The following is a 24,511-nucleotide window of genomic DNA, read 5'->3' on the forward strand; positions in this document are numbered from 1 at the left end:
GCAAAGGCCATGACCTGCTCTCCTATGGGCTGCCTTCCTGGCCCTTCTAGAAGGAAAATAGAAGCAAATTGCTCAGAAGCCTGTAACTTTTTTCTCTAATAGGCTACTGGACATGACTGTCCTTCTCCCAACCTCTTCCTTACATTCACACATCCCTGATCCCTGCATCTCCCATGTGGCCACCAACCCAGAGAAGCACTGCCACCCCAAAGCTGCCCCAGAGGCTGCTGCTTACGCAAAAAGATCTTAGTCCTAGAGATAAGCATGGCAGCTGTTGAAGTCACCGCCATCCAGAACTGCTCCATACGGAAGAGAAAAACATGTCGAAAATTGGAAACATCTGAAGAGATAAATTAGATATGTGAAGGTTTTCCAGGCATTCTGCTCTATTTTTGTCTATTTATTGCTGAAATCTCTTTAAAAGTCACAGAATTTTCACAGATCCACGTGAAATATGCTCACCATCACCAATTGTTAGGAAAATGCAAACCAAAGCCACAAAACCTTCTCATGCCCATCAAGATAGTTATTATTAAAAGAAAAAACAAAACAGAAAAAAACAAGTGTTAGCAAGGATGTAGAGAAGCTGGAATCCTGTGTATTCCTGGAAAGATAAACATAGATTACCACATGATCCAGCAATCGTACTTCTGGGTATATTCTCCAAAGAATTCAAAACTGGCATTCAAACACATATTTGCATGCCAGTGTTCATGGCAGATATGAATAGTAGTCAAAAGGCAGAGACTAACCAAGGGTCCAGTAGACAAATGGATGAAGAAAACCTGAGATAGATAAACAAGGGAATATTATTCAGCCTTTAAAAGGAAGGAAATGCTGGCACATGCTATAGCACACAGATGAACCTTGAAAGCATCAAGCTAAGTAAAATAAACCAGACACGGGGGGAAATAGAGTATGATTCCACTTTTTTTCTGTATGGAATAGGTTTTATTTTAAATTTTTCCATATTGTTATTGGTTCATTATAGTTGCACGTAATGGTGGGATTTGTTGTTGCATATTTGTATGTACACAATGTGACAATATAATTTGGCCAATATTGTTCCCCTGTATTTCCCCTTTTCTTCCCCTCCTCCCTCCCCTGGTCCCTTTCCTGGGCTGTGATTCCGCTTCTGTGTGGTACCCAGAATCGTCAAATTCAAATTCCTAGATCCTGAAGGTAGAAAGGTGGTGGCCAAGGGCTGTGGGGAGGGGACAAGAGGAGCCATGGTTCAATGGGAATGGAGTTTCTAACTGAAGGTGGGAAAGTTCTAGAGCTGATGGGATGGTGGTGACTCATCCCTCGGCAGTGACTGTACCGAATGCCACTCAACTGCACACGACGGTGGTTAAGATGGAAGCTTTTATGTCATATATATTTTATCACAATTAAAATTTGGAAAATAAATAATAAAAGAAAAACAGGTCTCTTATAAATAGAGTTAATTAGAAAACATCCAAACAGCAGAGAGAAGGTCAAAGCCTTCTCCCTCACTCCATGCCCTCCACACCACCATGGTGTTCAGCCTGAGGTGTATCCTACCCAAAGGTCTAATTGCATTTCCAGTAGTGGGCATATACATATGGAATCCACACTTTTTTGGGTTTTACTTTGTTTTTACATAATTATTTACAGATTGAGCCTTGTGCCCAATCAAACATGGCTCTAGTTCTCTAACTCCATTGATTTCTGGCTTTAGATTTCCCTATCATTTCTACCTCTCCTCCGAGTTTTCCAGACTTACCTTCAGCCCCGTTTTCCCCCTTGCCTGATGATGCTGGGCCAAAGGGGCCTCCCTCCTCCTTAGCTCCTGATATTTCGGAACTTTGAAAGTGATTAGTCTGGCCCACCCTCACCCTGTGCTGTGGGGCCAGCACCAACTCATCCCTGGTTGGATCATCCCTGTCCATCATGAGCTTCTGTGCATTTCCCAACATCTAGTGCTCTGTATATGACAGGTACTGTGAAATAATTTTTTAAAGGAAAACCATCAAACTAAAAAGTTGTTGCTTGAGTGGTACTTTCCTGGTAAGTCTGAGTCCCACCAGGTGGCAGAGAAGGAAGTCAGTCAATGTTTGTTTATTGCTCCCCTTGATACCTGGCAGCACAATGATTTTTTTTTTCCAGTTCACTGAAATGTTTGAAGAGTCTATGAGCCAGCTTCACCTCTTTTGCTGACCGTTCCAATCCCTTGCCTGGATTAGTGGCTCCCAGGGGATGGATCCACAAGATACTCATGGTCAGTGAGCCCCTCATGGGAGAAGCCTCCCAAGAGAGCAATAAGGCCATCTGACCATTAAACAGAAATGAAGCCTGGGGGTGAGAGCCCTGTGCAGAAAGGCTCCTTCAGGGGAGAGCAACCTTGTGGAGCAAGAAGGCAGCAAAGTCAAACCTTGGGACACTTGCTTTGCAACCCCTTAAAAATAGAAAACTGTGGCTTCTAATGTTATTTGTCAGCAAAAGGGGAAAGATATTTCCCAGGTACCTCTCTAGAAACCTCTAGAACTTCTCAACACCTGGGTCATGGAGCACCAGTGGGTCAAGAATTGTGCTCAACACTGGACACAGGTCTCTGGAGACAACAAGGTCACAGGTCCCGCTTTGGTGAGAATTTGGTAAGGATGCTCACGCTTTTAGAGTTAGTTCTCCAAGGTGAAAATAATCTGGCAGCCTTTCTTTTTTCTTTTACAACTTCATTGGGGTATAACTAACATGTGATAAATAGCATGCACTTGAAGTGTAAAATTTGGTATGTTCTGAGGTATGTGTACCTCTATAAACCAACATCTTGGTCAAGGCGTAGAACATTTTGGGTACCTCTAAAATTTCCTAAAACTCTTTGGTAATCCTTCCCCAGCAATACCCAGTCAACCCCTGGTCTTTTTATCAGTAGAGGTTGGTTTATATTTTCTCAAATTGTCTGTACATGAAATTTCATAGTGTGTAATGAAGTATACAATATACAAAGTACCACACATGCTGTTTTTCAGCCTGGCTTCTTTTTTGAGCACCATGGCTTCAGGTTCACCAATGTTGCTGCGTTCGCCAAGGTCCATTCATTCCTTTCATCATATTCCATTATACAAATACTATAATTTGTTTATGGACACAGTGATAGGCATGTGGGTTGCTTCCCGTTTGGAACATTTGCCTACGAGTGTCTGTGTGGACACGTTTTCATTTCTCTCGGGTAAATACCTAGGAGTGCAATGGTTGGGTCATGTTCATGGGTCTTCAAACCCACAGGGGCCCTGGGCTTTCTTTCTAGACTGAGGAAGGATACTCCAATTCTCATTTCAAACATAGCAGAAACTCCAAGAGGATCTTCACATATTTTCTTCATCTGTCAGCTTTTCTTTGAAAAAAAGATTTCCACGGTCAAGAGGAAAAAAAAAAAATTGAAAATCCAACTCTCCTTCTAACTCTCCCCTCCCCTAGCCATTTTTTAGATAAGAAAACCAAGGTTGCCACAAGCTCCGAGCCAAGGTTAGTGGCCTGGATGCTGAGCCTGCACTTTCCTAGGTCAGGATTCTAGACCAGTGACCTTGGCCTCTTCAAGTTCGTCATCTCCACCTTCTGGGGGTGTGGAAGCTGTGGTATTATCAGGCTGGCATCAGATAGAATCATATCCCAAAGATGAGGACATTTCCTTTAGAAGTCTATGAAGCTGGACACAGCAGACAATCGAGGCCAAGGGTCAGCAGAGTACGGCTCCAGGGCTTCCCATGGGTGCAAAATGGTCCTCCAGGGAATCGCCCTGGAGGCTTTGAGCCAAATAATGCCAGAGGAGAAGGGCTGGTGACACCTGTGTCCTTCTCAGCCATTCTTCCTTCACCTCCTGCCAGGAAAATGGAGGACTTTTCCTCCAGGCTGCTCCAGCTTGGGAGGCCCCATAGGCACCAAATTCGGATGAGCTGAGCTGGTTCCTTTCCACTGGTGCAGCTGTCTGTGACAAGGTGCACACACCGGGTCCTCCAGATTCAGTCCTCTGAACACCCCTTACTGGGGCCCACTGCTGTCTCTCCCCGTCACCCCTGGCTTCCTATCAAGAGAGTTGAGCATCTCTCTGTTGGAACCCCATCCCCCCTTTAGGGGCTCCTTCATCTTCACAGAGCTCCCCGCCACCCGCATAGCACCCTGCCTTCTGGCTTTCAGAGCCTCTCTCCCAACTAACTTGAGCTAAGGGTTCAATTTCTACATCCCCCACTCCTGCTCCAACAGCTGACCTGACTTGAACCTCCAAGGTTGGACCCCAAAGTTTGCCTTGTTAGCAAGAGCCCCAGGTAGTTCTAACCACAGCGTGGAGGCCACAGCTGGTCACCTCGGTCATCCACCAGCGCTGGCCTTTTAATGAGGTGGAGAACGTCAAAAAGGCTGGACCACCCAGAAGTCCCCCAGGGGAAAACTTCAGTCAGCTTGTATGATTTAAATGGAGATGTGGTGGCAAATGTGACAGGAAACCCAGCAGGTGCTGCCAGGCTCACCAGTCCTGAGAGACCAGCCTGGGCTGGGTCATGCAGGGTCCAGGCAGCAGGTCCACATGGTAAAAACAGCCGTGTTCCTACTGGGAGCCTGTGTCTGCATCCTGGGACCAACTCCATTTTTAATTTTTCCCTAAGTCCAGTGACAAGGACTTTCTCATTCTGCTACATTAGCTTTAGCTTTCTCAGCAGCAGAATCTCATTTTCTCTCCTGAAAACTAGGTCTTATACCTCCATTTATTTTTTTTTTTTTGTAATTGGGCAGCACGCCTTTATTTTACTTGTTTATTTTTCTGTGGTGCTGAGGATCAAACCCAGCGCTTCACACGTGTAAGGCAAGCGCTCTGCCCCTGAGCCCCTAACCTTGGCTCGGAGCTTGTGGCAACCTAAATCTCCATTTAACAGATGTGGAAACTGGGGTGCAGAGAGGCAGAGGTCTCAGGGTCAGACGAGAAGAGGAGACAGTGGTCATGTTCGAGGATGTGAGTCAAGGGCAAAGGAGGGTGAAGATCAGAGTTTTGACTCTGGGTTACCAGGAAACGGTGACCCCTGACTCCCCCTCAAATCCTTAGCTCCAGGGATTGTCCTTCCCAAGAAATGTGAAACAATGTGGGGACTTTTCACTTATTTTCTTATGAGACACTCTGGGACAAAGACTGGCAGGAACTTTTGTTGTTGTTATTCCAAAAAGAATTGAAAGTCACCAGCAGTCAGTCCTTTGCTGCTGTGGAGGGTTTGCTGGTTGTAGAACTCAAGATTGAGGAGACCAGCTGAATATTTTGTCACATAATTACAATTAAAAAAAAAGAAAAGTTTCTCCTGAATCACAGTAAAGGGAAAGGGACTGAAGAAGTAGAACATCAGTCCAGTTTATTTTTTCCCTGTGTGGAAGATGAAGCAAGCGTGTCCTTGTCCTGTGGAAATCCATTTCTCAACTAGAATTTGTTTCATTTCATTTTGACACGTATTTATGGAGTATTTACTCTGTGTGAGGCAAGCGCTACAAACACTCTGAGGAATAAAACATTGCTGCCCCTGGTCCCTGCTCCAGGGACTTACAATGAGGCAGGAGCAGGAGGCCAGATCAGGCTGAGCCTGGAGTCTGGCAGGTTCAACTTGACCTGGGAGTAGTGGGAGGCCAGGAAGGGTTCACACAGGGAATGGCCTGCTCTTATTTCAACATTGTTGAGCACGACCTGGGAAATGGGGAGAACAGTGAAAACCCAGCTCTCAGACAGGGTGCCTGGGGGAGAGGCAGGTAGGCTGGGCCTTGAAGGTCCTCCTGGGAAAGAAGGAAGGCTTAGGGGCTGGACGTGGAAGGCCAGCCTTGGGAACAAGGGGTCCCACCGAGAGGCCCACCATGGAGGGAGAACTGAGAATCTGTGGCTTTCATCAGGGGAGAGTGCTCCAAGGTGAATCCCATTCATCTGGTGCCTGGCCAGTGTCCCAGGGAACACGGGTGTGTTACTTACATGTAGGGGTTCTAGAAACTGCTTCTCACCCCTCCCCACACCTGGGCCTTTCCTTGGGTCTCTCTGGGAACAGAGCCCTCTGGGCCACTAAGCTGCATGCTTCCCCATCCCTATCCCCTTTATCCTGGAAAACCAGGCCACAGGGAGTAAGGGTTGGCAATGATGAATAATCGCTGAATGAATAAACGAGTGAGTGAATGACTGGATAAACATATCATTGAAACCTTCAGGGGGAGTTGCAAGAGGACAGTGTGTGTGTAAGGGAGGTGCTATCCCACCTTTGCCTGGAGTAGAGGGTCCGGGGTGTTTCTGAGAAGGGTGTGTGTGTGGGGGGGGGGTTCAGCCTGAGCAGAAACTTCAGGGCCATTACCCAACAGCTCATCTCCATCTCCTCTCCCCATTCCCCTAGCCCCAGCCCCCACACACAGGGCCAAGGCCTGGATTCCCCACACTGGGAAAAACTCCATCACTGCCCTGGGACTGAGCCCACATTCCAAGCCTCTGAGGACTCTACCTTGCTGTGTGGGCAGCACAGGGTTCCACAGAAAACTTCCCAGGTCTCTCCAGCCATTAGCACTACTTTTCCCTAAAATCCACTTCCTGTAGGGACCTTTGTGGAACCTGCCAACTAAAGCCTCAGCACACCCCAAGACATGCCAGACCCTTCCCCTCTCCCTGCACTCCCTGGTAACTCCCCCAGCTCAGTCCAGGCTGAGGACAGAGGGCAGTGCCACCTCCTCCCCCAGGTTCCTCCTAATCTCACAGATCACTCCTCATAACCCCCAGGCAACACAGCTGCTCCTGTGCAGTCAGGTGGCAGGGGAGGAGAGCCCCATCCCTTTTCTCATCCACTCATCTGTAACTGGGAATAGAAATCACCTACCTCACAGGAGTAAAAGGGCCAATGGCAACATGCTATGAGAAGCAGTTGGCAATTCAGTCCACAAACCACTGAGCAACAGTACCTGGACATGTTTTTCTTTTTCTTTTCCTTTAAGTTAACTCAACTCATTCCCATTTTGTGCTCCAGATGCTGAAAAGTAGAAAGAGAATCACTCTCACCTTGACATTAAAAAGAGGGCGCTACAAAACCCTTATTTACAACTTTGATTGAACTCATCAGGAAGCTGAGGTTGTAGGCAATCAGTTGACCTGAACTGACCTGAAATCTAAGAAGGAGGTGTTTGCGGGGAGAGAGAGGCCATGCACTCTGGCTTATGAGACGAACACAGATGCATAGCAGTAAGAATTTAGCTAGAATTAGTTTAGAATTTACTCATGAACATGAGTGAAATAGTTGAATAGAAGCAAGAAAATATTAGCAAATAGAATATGGCAATATGTAAAATGGACAATAACCAAGAGAAGCTTACTCCAGGTTGCTTGCTTGGTTCAACATTTGAAAATCATTCAATTTATTTCAGAATATTAACTAAGAAGAAAAGCAAGTAATTATCTGAACAGATGCAGAAAATACATTTGACAAATTCAACATCTATTCATGATAAGCCAAATAATAATAATAACCCTCAGCAAACTAGGAACCACAGAAATACAGTTATCTGTAAAAGTCCTAGAGTTGACAATTTTTAAGGTAAAAGAATGATATTTTTTTCCTCAAGATTAGGAATAAGGCAAGAATACCCTCTTTCACCATTCCTTTCCGACCCTGGAAGTCCTGGTCAATTAAAAAAAAAAAAAAAAAAAAGACAAGGAAGGGGTGGGAGGAGTAAAGGTCACACCATCTGGAAAGGAAGAAATAAATCAACTCAACTCTGTGTTCCCACTGGCCCATGTCTCATTACCAGGTCTCTCCCCCACTTCCCAGCAGAGTTTGCACCCGTTCTGGGGTCTTTGCAGTCAAGACATCAGGGAAGCACCTCTCATCCCTGTTTTGATAACTCATTGTCACAGTTCCCATATTCCCTTGAGCATCTCCCCTTCACTTGGGATGAAGTAGAAAGTTCCAGAAAGCAGGAACTCTAATGGCCGGAGGTGCAGCCCCTTAGAGCATCACATGGCCACTCAGGTGAGGCATCTCAGGTGAGGCATCGCTGTCTCCCGGAGCTTTGCAACTGAGTGGCAGGTGACTCTGCTCATATACTGACTTCCACTCCATCTTTTATTCTGGGTTCAACTCCTCTCCCTCTCCTCTGTTTTTTCTCAGACACACTCTCTTCTTTTTCTTTCACAGCCATTCTCCATGGCCCATTAAATTCTAAGTCAGAATAATTGGCAATGGAAAAAAATTTATTTCCCTTCCTTGAGGGCAAGCAACTATTAATCTTCCAATTTTTTTTGAGCAGGTGAGATAAAATTAATTCTATTCCTGGTTTGCAGTGCTGCAGGGGAAAGTAAAACAAAGTCGTGGCGTTTCCAACGAATCATGGATTAGACTATTTCCCCTTCAGTAGCTTCAGTTCTGTCCTGTGATCTGAAGCTCCGTGGTTAGTGCAGACATATTTAGGGTGGACCTTCCTGTGCTGACATCAGGTCCCCCTTCTTCTGGTATCAGCAGCCCTCTTTCATGCTAGCCTCTGTGGTTTGTGTGGGTCTCATCTAGCATGTTGACCCATGACCTAGGCATGGTTAAGGAGAGTACCACCCCTGACCCCACCTTCATGGATAATGGGTGGCTTAGGAATATCAGAGTGGAGCCAGATGAGCTGATCAGAACCATTCGGCACATCCCAGGGAGTTTCACTGGATTCCTGAGCAAGTCTGAGTCCCTTAGAGCATGAGATACCTCCCTGCCCCAGGGGTTGACAGGCAGCTCCTGTGGCTTCTACCAGGCCCAGAGGCTGCAGAATTTGGTGTTGTGTTGGCCTGTCTAGCTCCTCACCTTCTTCTCCCAGAGTTGACTTTCCTGAGGCAGGCCTTAGGGTAATCTGGCCAGCCCAAGAAAAGACGAAGGTAAGCGCTTGCCCCAACGCGGGGATCCATAAAGTGATTGTTTCTGTAACACCTCCTGAAAGGTTTCCAACTCCTAACAGCCAGCCCATGCACCACGGCACACCTGACTATGCAGCTTTATTCACTCATTCATTTTTCATTTATTCTGTGCCAGGAACCAAAACTGGTGCTAATGATCCAACTGGGGTCCCATATGATTCCTGCCCTCATGGAACTAACAGTATAAGGCAGAGATGCACATTAAGCAAGTAACCACAAAGATACATAATTAATCACACAGTTAATGATGATTGCTACAAAGAAGAAGGACAAGTCCATGAGAGACTATGTAATGGCACTTGGCTCTGGCAAGCCCTGTCTAACCACGCACAGCTCCCTCTATGTCCTGCCATTTTGTCTCCCGCTATGGCCTTCTCTCTTTCTTCCCACCCACCCTAAATCCATTTGTTAAAGTCAGCTCATGTCCCCACTTAAAGTCTACCAGCTTGGCCTTGGGGGTCTCTGCTTCTTGCAGCAGGACCACTCATTTGGATCATGGAGATTGGTACTTCCTGTCAAAATGATGCCATGCATTCTCTCTTTGATCACTAAGCATCTGCAGGTAAAATGTGTTTAAAAGATAACCACAATCCAGGCATGCTGGCACATGCCTGTAATACCAGCAGCTCAGGAGTGTGAGGCAGGAGGATCGCAAGTTCAAAGCCAGCCTCAACAATCTAATGAGGACCTAAGCAACTAAGCAAAGCCCCATCTCCAAATAAGAAATATAAAGGGCTGGGGATGTGACTCAGTGGCCACGTGCCCCTGGGTTCAATCCCCAGTACAAAACAAAACAAAAAACCACAAAGACTTAACCAGACTGAAAACCAATATCTTTGTTGGTAAGAAATAGTAGCAAAAACTGACAAGCAGAGCTGAAACCGGGTCCTCTACTTCCTGGAGGCAGGATGTAGACGCGGAGGTAAGGAGCACCAAAGAGCTCCATTCCAGATTGTAGAAGGGACAAGAGAGAGACTTGCTTGAAGGTAGGCTCTGGATTGGGGCTCCTTTCTTACCCATAAAATCAGGCTGACTGCAGAACCCCTGTCCAGGGCCTTAGATCTTCAAAAGCTGCAAACCTTCGAAGCATTTAATTCACTTCAAATGAAATTAATCTTACAATCTGACAAAAACTTTGAAATAAGTATACACGGAGTGTTAAAAATATCAACGAAAGCGTAACTTGTGTAATCCACAAGTCGTATAAGCATCATGTGTGACATTAAACAAAACTCTACTTTTGGCTCCCACTGTGAACTTTGACTTCCAAGTAAACTTTATTTAGCAAGAGTAATCTTGCCCTTAGATGAAAATTTCAACAATTGCTGACGTTTCTTCTTTTCCTGCTCATTCTTCATAGGTGGCCTTTGGTCATTAAAAATTGCAAACACAGTCTCCTTCTGTCATTGATCTAGATTTAATCTTCTGCTCCAGATAAGATCTGCTCCAGGTTGGAGCCCTGCAGGGAGAACAGGAGAGCCATACTTCATCTGCTGTCTTTCTGCACGTCTCCTCCCTCACTGGACAGCAATGACTCCACTCATCCTCAGAGTTGAAACTGGAGGTTGAAGAAGGGAAGGAAAAGAAAGGGGGTAGAGCACAGTCGTTTCTTGGTTGAATGGCTTCATGCGTTAGGTTTTTGTCTCTGTGACCAAGATCCCCAACAAGTATGGGGAGGCAGCTGGTCCCTCGCTAAGGGATCCTTCTTCCCCACTAGGAGGATATAAGCCACCCAGGAAAATTAAAGTCTAGCATAATTAGTGACGAATAAAAGACAAAGAATACTTTTAAAGAGAGCTCAGAGTGCCTGATAGGCCCGGCTGCAGTTGAACAACTAGGAAATGGCTCCCGTGTTTATTTAAGCAGGTACATCAAAGGCAAGGATAGGTTCAGGGGTGAGGTCTTGCTTCACGGTGTCTTGCAGTCAGCAGGTTGATTGGCATCTTGGCAGATCACACCCATCTCAGAGAGGCTGTGTGGCTGCAGCAGGTCACCCCATCTCCGGTGCTGTGTGGGACCAAGCAGAGCTTGAATAGGGCTCACAATGTGTCTGGGCATTCTTAGCCAGAGGAAATGTCCACTGGACGTTCCCAGACACCAGATTCTCCTAGTCACTAGCCTGCCATGCATGATGGAGTCCACACACAGCCTGTGGATGCTTTCGGCAAACAAGAACAACTACGGGGAAGAAAAGCTTATTTTGGCTCACATTTTAAGAAGTTTGGTCCATGATCAGTGGGTTCCATCACTCTGGTGGTGGAGCATTGGCCAAAGGGCTGGAAGAGGAAAAGTACTCCGCTCATGGTGACCCAGAAGCAGAGAGGGGAAGGCACTGTAAGGAAGTTGCACCCTTCCAGGGCATGCCCCCCAGTGACCCACCTCCTCCAGCCATCATCACCTCCCGACAGTTACCATCCATGTGGTCCTAGGATGGAGCTGATGAGGTTACAGCTCTCATAATCCAGTCATTTACCTCTGGATATTGCTGCATTAACACAGGAGGGTTTGGGGGAGATCTGCTCATATCCAAACCATAATACCTGACCATCTGTAGGCCTGACTGTAGCTATAGAGAGCTGCTGTCCTTGGATGTACCTAATAGAGGAATAAAAGGTGCTCTTTCTTTCAGAGTGAAGAGTCACAGGTTCTCAGAGCGTTTCTGCTTGTCTCCTGTCTCCTGCGGTGTTTCTATCCTCAGGGCTGTCACTTGCAACTGCTTCCTCAGCCCATGGACACCTTGGGCCTTTGCCCCTCTGGGCAACTCTAATAGGTAAGATCTAAAATAAAGCAACTGTGGTCCCATCTGGGGAAAATCCCTCAAATGCCCCTTGCTCTGATAAGCTGCAAGACATTGGCTAATGCCAATGCAGCACCCTCTCCTGGCTCTGGATAGCATACATCTGGGTTCCAGAGCTCCCACAGCCTGTTCCTCAGTCTGCCTTAGCACCTTTTTTTTTTTTTTTTTTTTTTTTTGGTAAGAGCAGTCACCTGTCCATGGTGTCTCCCAGTTATAGAGAATACATTTCAAAGCTATTCAAGTAATGCTCTAAAAGCCTGAAGTTAGATGACAGAAATCTTCTCTCAATGTCCTGGAAAGCAAGATATCTACTCTTGACAAAACTCCCCCAAAACTCCACTCTCCGACGCCTTTCGTATCTCTCATCTGGATGAAAGATCCAAGAGTCGTGCCACAGGGTTCTGGAAGCATTTCCTTCATAACTGTGTATTGTAAAGAGGTCTGTTCCGCAGTGTGTGTTACATAGGTGTCTCAGCCAAAACTCAGTAAGGGTGTCATTGTAATGTCTACTTAGAACAAGAAAAAAAGAAAACAGAAACCACAAAAAAAAAAAGTAGAACAAAAGCATGTAACTATGAAAAAGAGTAAATTAGAACTCTTGGCAATAAAAATTCTAACCAGTAAAATAGAAAATGTAATGGCTGGGCTGGGGTTGTGGCTCAGTGGTGGAGCGCTTGCCTACCATGTGTGAGGCACTGGGTTTAATCCTCAACACTGCATATTTTTCAAAAAACGTCCATCAGTAACAACAACAATAACAAAATTTTTTAAAATGTAATGGCTTATAAACTTTAGATGAAACAGTGAAAGAGACAACAGGCAAAGTGGAAAACAGTTTCTAACAGAATTCACTCTGAGAAAAATATACATATACACATTAAAAACAAGCATGCATTCTTAAGAAAAAAGAGATCACTTACACAGAAGACTTTAGTTGATAGATAGCAGATTCTCCATCAGTGATAACAGTAGCAGGGACAATATAGCAATAATTTCAAAGGAATGAAGGAAAATATGGCCAACCTAGAAATTTATATCCAGCTACATTATCATTCAAGAGTGCTAATTCCAAAATAGGGGAAATGGTAAAGTTGGGAAAGTAGGCATGATGTATGTGACTCATTCTCAATTGTTTCATAAATAATCTGAGTAACAATATATGTGCAGGTGTAAGTAAATAGATCAATCTAAATAAAGAGTATATAGAAGTTCCCAGCTTCTCTTGCATTGTTTTCTAGGTTTCAAATTATTTCAAAGGAAAATGTTTTAAAATATTTTTTAGAAAGTGAGAGTTAAATACTTTTAAGACTTTCAAAGACTAAGAAATTTACCACAGATGCTCGTCACAAGCACCACTGAAAGATGTGCTTCCATATAAAGAAAAGTAAACTGAGAGGTAGGAAGTGGGTTTTTAAAATTACAAACGTGGAATCTGGAAACTTAATTAGTTATTAACTAAAAAATAATTTTGTGCCAAGAAATGTACAATAACATCAAAATATACTGAGTGTTTAAAGTACAGTAAGGGTAATTAAAGTACATTCCTGTCATGGTGGGTGAAAGGGTTAAAATACTAACTATAGACTTTCTGGAGGAAGTTTTAGAGTCAACATGACATTGAAATTTAAATGGAAACCACTGAATGAACAGAAGTAGATGCTATAACTGTAGAGTCACAAAAGGGTCTGGCAAGGGGCTGGGGCTGGGGCTCAGTGGTAGAGCACTTGCCTAGCACACATGAGGCACTGGGTTCCATCCTCAGCACCACAAAAAAAATGAAATAAAGGGACTGGGACTGTGGCTCCATGGTAGAGCACTTGCCTCACATGAGTGAGCCCCTAGGTTTGATCCTCAGCACCACATATAAATAAACAAATAAAATAAAGGTATTGTGTCCATCTACAACAACAACAAAAAAATTAATGAAATAAAGATATTGTGTCCACCTACAACTAAAAAATAAATATTAAAAAAAGGAATGGCAAGATCTATAAAACTTTAACCAACTCTACATACTGCAGAGATGAGGAAGAAAAAAAAAAGAAAAATGGAAAGTTAACAGACTACAATAATAAAACCATTCACAATATAATGAATTAGTGTAAAGTCACCTATTGGAAGACGGAATTTGGCAGATGGAGTTAAAAAAGAAAACAACATCCAGCTGCATGCTATAGCTAAGATACTTGACTAAAATAAATCCATAGAGTTGGAAGAAAAAAAATGGAAAAATTTCTGCCATGCAAATACTAACCCAAAGACAGCTGGTATGAGCACATTGATATCAAAACAAAACAATTTATAGCAAAAAACAAAAGGAGATTAAAAATGATGCCCTTTCATAACAAAGAAGACATGGGCTACTTTTCTCCATAGTCATTGACATATTTAGCAAGACATGTGGCTGTCCAAAATAAAGGTGCACATCCCATGCTCTCACGGAGCCAGGTGTGGCCTACATTTGAGCCAGTGGGATGTAAGCCAGTGTATCTTGAAGCAGCCCAGAAACCTTCCTTGAGAGAGAGGCAGTGGATGCCTTTGGCCGCTTCTTGGTTGATCCCTCTCTCCTGCAGGCTGGAAAGCAGCTATGACGTGGATCAACAGGATGAAAGCCATTGCCTAGGAATGGCAGAAGGACAAGGGGAAGGAGTCCTGAGTGCCCCGTGGAGCAGAGGTGCACCTCCAGCACTAGGAGGCGTGTCTCTGAACTCTCTACCTTGTCTTGAGGCTTCTAGTTACCACAGCTGAATCTAATCCCAACTATAAACACTGACGCCATGTTACCTGTGTGTGTGTGTGTGTGTGTGTGTGTGTGTGTGTGTGTGTGTGTGTGTGTGCACGTTCCTGTGCTCTTAGCTGGATTATATGGCCCTAGAGGGTACAAGTGGTATCTTAGAATTTTGGGTATCCCTCTTAATATCTGGCTTTGTTCTTGGCTTTCACAACTGCCCAGCCAGGACCAAGTTCTGGTAAGTGTGTTATATGTCCACTTTGTAAAAAGTGTAAAGACTACCTATCTGTGTTCTAAACCCCCAAGGGCTGCCGTATGTCTGGACTTACCTTTGTGAATCACAGGCTGCAGGTCTAAATTTAGAATGAGCTTGCAAAGTCTGGAAGCCTAATTCCTTTTGGACACAACCTCAGTGCTGTCAAAAACTTCACAAGTCTGAAGTTCTCTACCCTAAATCACACCTTCCCTTCTGAGCCCTTCTGCCCCCTGCCTGGAAGTCTGGGCACTTCCAGAAAAAATAGATTTAACTTGCGCTGAGGACCGCTTGCAAGGTGTTTTTGTTTTTAGCAGAAGATGCCATTTTACATAAGAAACACATTCATTTTCTGTTTTTTGTTTGTTTTGTTTTGTTGCTGGAGTTTACAGAGTTCTAGCCACTAAAGCTGATTCCTTTTGATCCTGGCTACCCACTTCTTTGTTGGCCTCCATTCCCAAATGTGGCTGTTTCTGGCCTCTGTATGACAGATGAAGGGATAAGTGCTCATGGAACTGACATGACTTCCTTAGCTGCTGGAAGGGGTTGTGAAGTCTCAGATCCTAGGATATTTAGTCAAACAGGCAGAATTTGGGAAACTTCTTAAAGAAGTTCATTTTTTAAAGAGTTTATCTTCTTTGAAAGCAAGACAGAATCCAGTATGCCTGAGACCTGGGGTCAGTACTTTTTCTATACAGGGTCAGATGATTAATATTGTAGGTTTCCTGGGCTGTGTAGTCTTAGTACAACTCCACCGTCATTGTAGCATGATGGCAATCACAGGCATAAAAGAACACAGTGGCCCTGGAACACGGAAGCCTTTTCTCTTTTTATGCCAATGTTTAAAGAAGTTAAAACAGCAGTTGCTTTTATTTTTGCATTCAATTTTTTTTATTCTGTTTTCCTTTGGAGTTTGGTGAATGAAAACTTTAAATGCATGAATATACTTTAACTCCCGTCTTCTAGGATTGGATCAATAGAGGTACAATACTGAACATATAATACAAAAAAAATTAATGAGTGGCTTGGTGAGGCTGCTGCGAAAAGAAGCCTAAGGGAACTATGGGCCTCTGGATCCCAGAAAATAAGCAAGAGTAATTTATTTTTAATTTTTGCAGTGTTGGGAGTCAAATCCAGATCCCTAAGCAAGCTAGACAAGTACTACCACTGAGTTACATCCCCAGCCCCTGTTAAAATTTTTCAAAAATAAAGTTAGACTATGAAAAAGTTGAACAAATAAAACAGGGTTTTCATATATCCTTCACCCCTCTTTTCACAATGTTAACATTTTACATAACACCAACACTCCTGTTAAAAACAGCAGGTAACTGACTCTAATGGAATTCTGGTAACTAAACTATAGACCATAGTTGAATTTCACCAGTTTTCCAACTAACATCCTTTTTCTCATCCAAAATCCAATCCAGAATCCCACACTGCATTTCGTCATCACATCTGCTTGCTCTCCTTTGGACCATGACAATTTCTCCGTTTCTGGTTTGTCTGATGCTCTCTTATGACTGGACTGAGATTGTGCAATCTTGGCAAGAGCACTGCAGGAGTGGTGCTCGATCTTTCTCTGCATCACACTGGAGTATGTGAGGTCAGTGTGCCTTGCTCCTGGTGATGTTAACCCCGACCACTTGGTTAGGGTGCTAAGTTTTTCTATTGCAAAATGACAATTTTTCCTTTGTAATAATGCATGCCTTGTGTTGAGATACTTTGTGACAATGCACATATCATGTTTCTCATCACACTTTTATCTGATTGTAGCATCCATTAGTGGTTCTTGCTTATTATCATGACGTTGCCCAATGGTGGTTTTCTGTTTTCCTCATGGCTTCTTTATTTATCTTTCTTTATTATTATTATTATTTCTTTATTAACTCAAATAGTGTAAGAAGGAGCTATCCTTTCTCCTTCAGTATTTCTTTATTTACTTATAACAGTATGAATTAATGGATATTTCATTCTATCTAGTAATGTATACTATAATCATATAATCTACTATTTTTATTTTTTAGTGTTTTTGCCCAATTTCTTCCACCTTTGGCATCAAGAGCTCCTCCAAGTTGGGTCCTGAGTCTTGTCCCAGGCTCCCCTTCTACCCATGGATTTTTAAAAATTTTTCCTTGCTTTCTAGTTTCATAAGATATTTCAGGTTCTTGTATCTCCCCTGCTACGGTTCCCACATCAACCTCTTTACCAGAGGCTCCAGTTTATTTTATCACAGAGTGGTACTCAGAAACCAAGATCTGGACACTAGAGGTGCTCATTACTAATGAGGTGTCATTCCTTCTAAGTCCTCTCAGTAGACAGACACAGGACACACACACACACACACACACACACACACTCCTCTTTATTTCTGTATTCATTTATCTGGGGACACAGTGTGTCTATTTGCTCAGTCCTATTGTAGATATTAACTAACTTCTGAATTGCCGACTTTAAGGGACTTCCTAAAAATGAACTCTCTGTTCACTACTTTCCCCCATTTTTCCATCAGGTTTTTGATACTTTATCCCTCAGTTTTTCAGAGTTCTTATGTATTAGAAAATTATCCCATTTTAGGCAGTTTGTACTGCCAATATTTTCTTTTTTGAAAATGTATTTTAATTAGGTATATATGGCAGCGAAATGCATTTGGATTCATTGTACACAATTGCAGCACAACTTTTCATCTCTCTGGTTGTACACGATGTAGCGTCACACCCTATGTGCAGGCTTACATGTGCCTAGGGTAATGATGTCCATCTCATTCCGCCATCTTTCCTGCCTTCCTGCACCCTCCCCACCCTGCCTCCCCTTTGCCCAATCAAAGTTCCTCCATTTTCCCATGCTTCCCCCTTCCCCCTTTTGGATCAATATCCACTTATCAGAGAGAACATTTGGCCTTTGGTTTGGGGGGACTGGCTTACTTCACTTAGCGTGATATTCTCCAGCTCCATTCATTGCAAATATTTTCTCTAAGTTGTCTTTTGAGTTGTTTAGAATGATTTTTTTGCCGTGAAGACTTTTTTTTTTTTTTTAACTTAGTCAAGTTGATTAGTCTCTTATTGTCTCTGGGTTTTGAGTCAAGCTTAACTGAATTAAATTCTTAACTGAGTTGAAAGGAATTTATCCCTGTTTTTCTCTAGAGTTTTCATGGTCTCGTATTTAATATTTAGATTTTTAATCGATTTGGAAATCATTCTTGTGTTTGGGTTACTAAACACTAAACTTCCATATGAACTAGGTCTTTTGGTGAGCTTTCTGATCTTTTCTACTACCCTACTTCATGTATCAATACTATAATTTTTAAATTAAAAATGCTTTATGGTGGGCAGGGGTTGTAGCTCAGTTGCAGAGCACTTACCTCCTATATATGAGGCACTGGGTTCCATCCTCAGCACCAAATAAATAAATACATAAATAAAGGTATCATGTCCATCTACAACTAAAAATATTTTTTAAATGTTTTATGGTGTTTTAATGTGAAGTTAGTGCCTCCTCATATTTTTTTCATTTTATGATTTTTGTCCTCTTTTGCATGCTTGCTCTTTTTAATTTTTTCATTTTTTTAATTGTAGTTGGACACGATATCTTTATTTATTTATTTTTGTGTGGTGTTGGGGATCGAACCCAGGACCTCGCCCATGCTAGGGGACAGCTCTACCACTGAGCCACAACCCCAGCCCTGCATGCTTGTTTTTCTGTATGAATTTTAGTATTAACTTGACTGACAAAAAAACAAAAAACTTTGATAGTATTTTTATTGGTACTGAGTCAGATTTGTAAGTTAATCCAGGAAGAACTAACATCTTTGTAACATGGGATTATCTTATTCAATAACAGAATATATATTTCCCACTTCTTAAAGTCTATTGTGTCTTTCAGTGTTTTAAAATTTCCTTGTGTGAACTTTGCATGTTTCAAAGGAGAACAAGCTTAACAAAGCTTATATACTTACATTTTTAGTCTTCCTATTGTAAATGGGATTTTTCTGTATTATGTCCCTTAACTGGCTCTTACTTATGTGTGTGACAGCTACTAGATTTCATAACCCACCATCTTCCTGAATCTTTTCTTGCTTGAGTTAGTTTTATCCCTGACTTCTAGGGTTTTCCAAGTGCACCAGCTTTGAAGGGCTGAGTTGTTCATCCCCTGCCCAAATTCATATGTCAAAGCCCTAAGCCCCGGCACCTCAGAATGTGACGGTATGTGGAAGGAGGACAGCCGGGGAAGAGGTGACTAAGGTACAATGAGGCTCTGATCCAGTCTGACTGGAATTCTTAAAGAGCAGGAAATCTGGACACACAAAGGCATCAAGCATTTGCTTACACAGAGGAGAGACCGCCTGAGTGAGAAGGCGGCCGTCTGCAGCCAGGTAGGAAGGCCTCAGAAGGAACCAAACCTGAGGTCACCTTGATCGTGGGCTTGTAGCCTCTGACACTGTGAGAAAATGGATTCTGTGGTTTAAGCCCCCTCGGCTACGGTGCTCTGTGGAGGCAGCCCTGGCAAACAGCACCCTGGCACATGTCTGCAAACAGCGAGAGGTTTTTGTTCTTTTTACAGCCACTCGTACGCTTCTAATTGACCTCTCCAGCCTGCACCAGAGCCACGTTGAATGGCAGTGGGAGCAGTGCCTGGTTTCTCATCTCACTGGGTATGCCCCAGCTTGGCAGGGGCCATGACATGCCCAGAGCCGGAGGAAGAAGCATGATTGTAACTAAGCTTCTTGAGCATTTGTCTCTTCACAGAGCGTCCCAGCAAAACCCACCTTGCTTTACCCTGCAGGAGGGAAAAGCAAAAACTGCATGTCCAAGGTCAGTCCTGGGCATTAATGATGCCAGACACTCCACATCCATCCAGGGTGGCTTTGTACCCCATCACTCAGTTGTGCCCTAATTTTTCTACTTGGACAAACCTATGAGAGGCAGCCTATTGAGAAAAATCTCTGAGAGTGTCAGACGATTTACTTTGGGAAAGTTTTATACCACTGCCCAAGAAAAATCCAATGTGTGTTATGTGTATAATTTGATTTTTTTAAATTTCCAGTTTAAAACCATTAAAAGGAAACAGGTTCAATCCAACTTAATAATACATTTTATGTAATCAATATATCCCAACCTTATTGTTTCAACATGTAATCAATATTTTTTTATTCTTTTCTCCATACAGCCTTTAAACCCTGCAGTGTATTTTATATTTATTGCAGATGTGATGTACTACCACACTTTGAGTGCTCAGTAACCACATGTGGCTGGTGGTTTCCATACTGGGTAGTTAGTGTAGGTTTAGGAGCACTGGTATTACTATTTCTCTCTGGAAAAATAAAATTATACTCATTGAGTGCCAAGACACTCAAATTCCTTTAATATATACTGCCTTATTTAATTTGCATTATTATGCTATAAACTTGGTATGATCATCCACATTTTACATATGGTGAAGCTGAATTTCAGAGACATTAAATATTCTTCCCAAGGTCACACAACTGTCTGTCTCCAAAATTAGGGCTAGGAACTGTCGAACCATATGGGAAAGATGAACAGAGCCTATAAGCAGGGCAGAGAAGGAGAATGTAGCCAGGAGTCACTCAGGCCACAAGAAAGAGAAAAGAACAATTTTAAAGGACAGTCTCTCTGCTCAGGACAAAGTTTCCAAAGACTTGGAGCCCCTCCCCAGCACACGCTGTCTGCCCATAGGCTGTGCCCTAGGTTACATCCTGTCTCGTGCTGTCATAGGACCTTAATTGTCTCCAGAGCAAGTACTGAATTTATATTTCTCTCCTCTTGTTTCCCCCACTTTGTTTAACAGAGATTTTATCATGATGGGCCCTGGTGACTAATTGATAGAACACTGGGAAGTTCTGGGTCTGGCCCACAACCTTAGCCATAGGCACTTCTCAGAACAAAAGACTATTTCCTACTGGCCTTCCCCGAGTCTGCCCTGTTGCTTCATTTCCAGGCAGTCAGCACAGCGTGCAGACAGCTCTCTCCTCCCTGCCATGAGCAAGCCTCCTCTTGAGGACTGGTATGGGTTCTATCTAGCTCCCTGCATGTATGTCTTTTTTTGGAATTATTAAGTCAAAGGGTAAATATTGAGAACCACCCTTGTTTCCCTGTTTTAAAATTTTATCCAGAGTCAGCTCTGTTGGTATCAAGGCTCACAAGAGCCAGAGTCTTCAGCGGTTGGCAAGCAGCCATCTAGGCGACCCCTTGGTCCCTTGGGGACAACCAGGTTTAAACTTCTCCTGGCTGTTGCCACCACCATGGCTACAGCTATGGCCAGGGCATAGCCACACACACCATGGCTTAACCAGTATTTTCAGGATGGTGGTAGATGGATGGAGTCATGGACAACAGGCAGACAAGTGGATAAATGAATGGATGGATCTATGAGTAATTTCTTGCTTACTGAGTCAAAGTGGGACTTAACCCTTCTCAAGCTCCTTGGGTTACTCCAATGGTCATCGAGGGATGGAGCCCTCAGTCCTATCCCCTGGCTCTGCAACCTTTGCACCTTAAACTTGAAGTCTAGGTAGGAGATCGGGATCTCCCTTCTTACTATGAATTCACATTATCCAAAGACTCACAGCCTGTCTACTGGGAGAGCCTGCTACTTGGAGATGCTCAGCTGTTTGAATTTTTCTTGGCCTGCAACATTTTAAGAAGTCCCTTATTTAGTTGCTAACCTTTGAAAATCAAAACAGTTTTTAATATGAAATTTCTAAATTGAACTGGGTCATTATTCTCATAGAACATGGCCACCTGGAACCCAGGAGCCACCCTGTTAGATGAGCACAGCCTCTCCAGTTTGCCACGGTCCCCAACAGTCCTTTTTGGCTCCTTCGCTGTGCCCACTGATCCCTGTAGAGTTGGTGGCTATTGCTTCACCACCAACCCACACATTACCTGCATGAGGGAACAAAGACCCAAGAGGAGAAGTCATTGGTTGGATTCAGGCTATTAGCCAGGGTCAGGGAATCCAGATTCCCCCAGTGCCCAATGATTCTGATGTTCATTTCTTTCTCTGCTGTAGATTAACCATCAAAGTAGGTCCAGGGAATTGAGATCTCAAATGCCTTTAAGGAGAATGAATTGAGGGTTGATTAATTAAAACACTGTTGTCATCATTGTCGCCGTCATCATCATCACCTTAAGAAATTATAGAGCATGTGTTACTCATGAAACATCCTTCCAGGCAGCAGAACAAGAGAAGCAACAAAGATCTGGGAAGTGTCAAGGAGAGAAAGCATCTGGGATGACTTTTGAATGGGAAGATGTGGTGACATGACCTGCTATGCTATCATACTTCCCGAAACAGCACACACACACACACACACACACACACACACACACACACACACAAATGATCAGATCATTTCGTAGAAGAAAATGAATTTGATGTTTCCCTGAAATGGTCAAAATACATACCGTGGGAATTACCTTGTTAGTTGACACACAGCAAAATGTCAGAATAAACTTCAGTCAGCCCAAAACTGTCAGATCCAAAGGACACAGCGGGGTTTGGCTAACGTCAAGTCTTAGGCAATCCCCAAAGTTTATTTTCTGTCAGAAACTGACTAACCTCTGGTAACTGCACAGCTCTATCCCTGGTCTGAATTGCATACCCTGCCCTCCTCCTTCCCTGCTCTTCTCTCCTCCCCAATCCCCAACCTGAATCGGACTCTGGATCTGACGGACTCACTCAACTTGAGGTGCCCGTGATGCCCACCAGGATCTGTGGTAACGGCTCAGGGGATTTAAACCTTAATGGGAGCCAAGAACTACATTTCCAAGTGGGTGTTTTCCCAGCCTGTCCGGGCACACAGGAGACCCGCACTGGGGTCTATTTTTCCCAACGTCCCTGAACTTGTTCTCATTCAACTGCATTCCTCTCTGCGGTCACCAGCAGCCCAGGAGGAGCCATGCCAGCCAGGCCCCGAGACAAGGCCTGCTCCGGAGTCCTGCCTTGGAGGCCAGGAGGCCCTGCTCAAAACCTTTCACCCACTTTCCCGAGTGCCAGGGATCCAGGTTCCAGGGGGATGGTTCTGGTCCACGTTGTTTAGTTTTCAAATATGACAACAAAACTTTGACCCGTGGGATGGCTCTTGGAGGAAGATGACAGGCAGGCTCCTCTCTGCCCACAGCCCTGTCATCTCAGTGTAGGCAAGACAGCAAAATGAGCAGAGGGCAGCCAACCCACCCAACTTTCTGGCCCTTAACTCTTTTCAAAACGCTTCTCCATCTGTTCCTCACTTGGTTCTCCCAACAGATATATGACAACAATCCTAAACCCCAGAGTCCAGAGAAGAATACGGTGACCCAGAGAGGTCACACAACAAACCTTGACCACTCAGCCTGGCTATTGTGGACTGTCAGGGAGTGGATTAACCATAGGCTATCTGCCTGGACTCTCTGGGGGACAATCCCAAATAACAGAGGCCCATGTGAATAGAAAATTCTGAGTAGGTCAGCAGATGGTGAGGATTATCCCAACCTGGGACATGGTGAGCAGCCCAACAAGCTTATGTCTCAGAGGGGGTTGTTGACAATACTCACCGAGGCACAGGCCCACACATGGCACTGTCTTGGGCCTGACTTGGGACTTCACCATGTTGTTATTCTTTGCCTCAGAGAACTCAACCTTGTTAGATGAAGTCCAAGGCCAACTCTAGGACAGCTTGGCTCAAGGTTAATCTAGAAGTTGCAGTGCCCTGTTCTCTTTTCTCTCTTTTCCCACCTAGAGGCTCTGGATGACAGTGTCTTCATCTTGTCCAAAGTTTAAGCAGTGTAGGTCAGCACCTGGGACCCGGCCTTGGATGGATCCCAATTCTAGCCCTAGCACTGCCTCCAAACCACTCAAGAGAACTTGGCACAGTCCTTCCCCTTTGGGCTGCAGTGTTTCCAACAATGAAATCCTAAACTGCAGTTGATAACATCTGCATTCTCTCCCCCTGTGGGGTATACCTGAACATGGAGACGGGTGAGGGAAGCCACACATCCACCCCTGACGGCTTTGGGTGTTGTCACCTCCGACTCAAACATAAACACCCTCGTGGGGAAAACCTCACCTCAGGACTCTCTGCGATTTCCTAAGGGCTCCGGGAAGTGGCTAATAAACAAGATTCCCCCAGACTAAGCAAATTCCAGAGTCGAAGAAATTCCCTGCTTAATGCTATTAAAACAAATTCCCTCCGTTCTCACAGGTCATGAGTTTCCCTCTGAAGAAGGCCTCAGAGGGCTGAGGGTCTGAGGTCAGCCAAGGGCTGTGCTCATGCACAAAAGAACATACGAGCTTTTTGATGGGTCTTGGCTTGTTTCATGGTAGAATTAAATTACATGACTCTTGTGGCCATGTCCTCCCTTCTGGCAAAAAATCAATTTCACCCTGGAGCCCTGGTCATCTCTCCCTGTGTACAATCCACAGAGACTCCTGGGGTTCCATTTGTCTAGCATGGAGTCGGTGCTCTGCAAGCTTCTATGGTAAGGGCCAGCCCCTCTCCCCTGAGACCTGTGCTTCTGAAGTCCCAGCATACCTGACACCTGACTCAGTGTGTCAAGTGACATGCTGGGATATATTCAGACATATCGGGACAGGTTGCCTCCCTATCATACTATGGTCACCATGCTTCTGTGAGAACAACCTCTGGGGTGGGAGTGGAATGAGGCAAGGATTTACCTCAAAGGACCTTAAAATCCAAACGTAGACCTGGATCTACTCTCCAGTCCACAAACCCTTGGCCTCTCTTGCCTGCAGACTACTCTAGAGACTGCCTGTAAGTGGATCACACAATATTTGTTTTCTGTGAATGGCTTATTTCATTTAGTGTAA

This window comes from Ictidomys tridecemlineatus, chromosome 13, assembly GCF_052094955.1.
Source record: "Ictidomys tridecemlineatus isolate mIctTri1 chromosome 13, mIctTri1.hap1, whole genome shotgun sequence".
NCBI lineage: Eukaryota > Metazoa > Chordata > Mammalia > Rodentia > Sciuridae > Ictidomys > Ictidomys tridecemlineatus.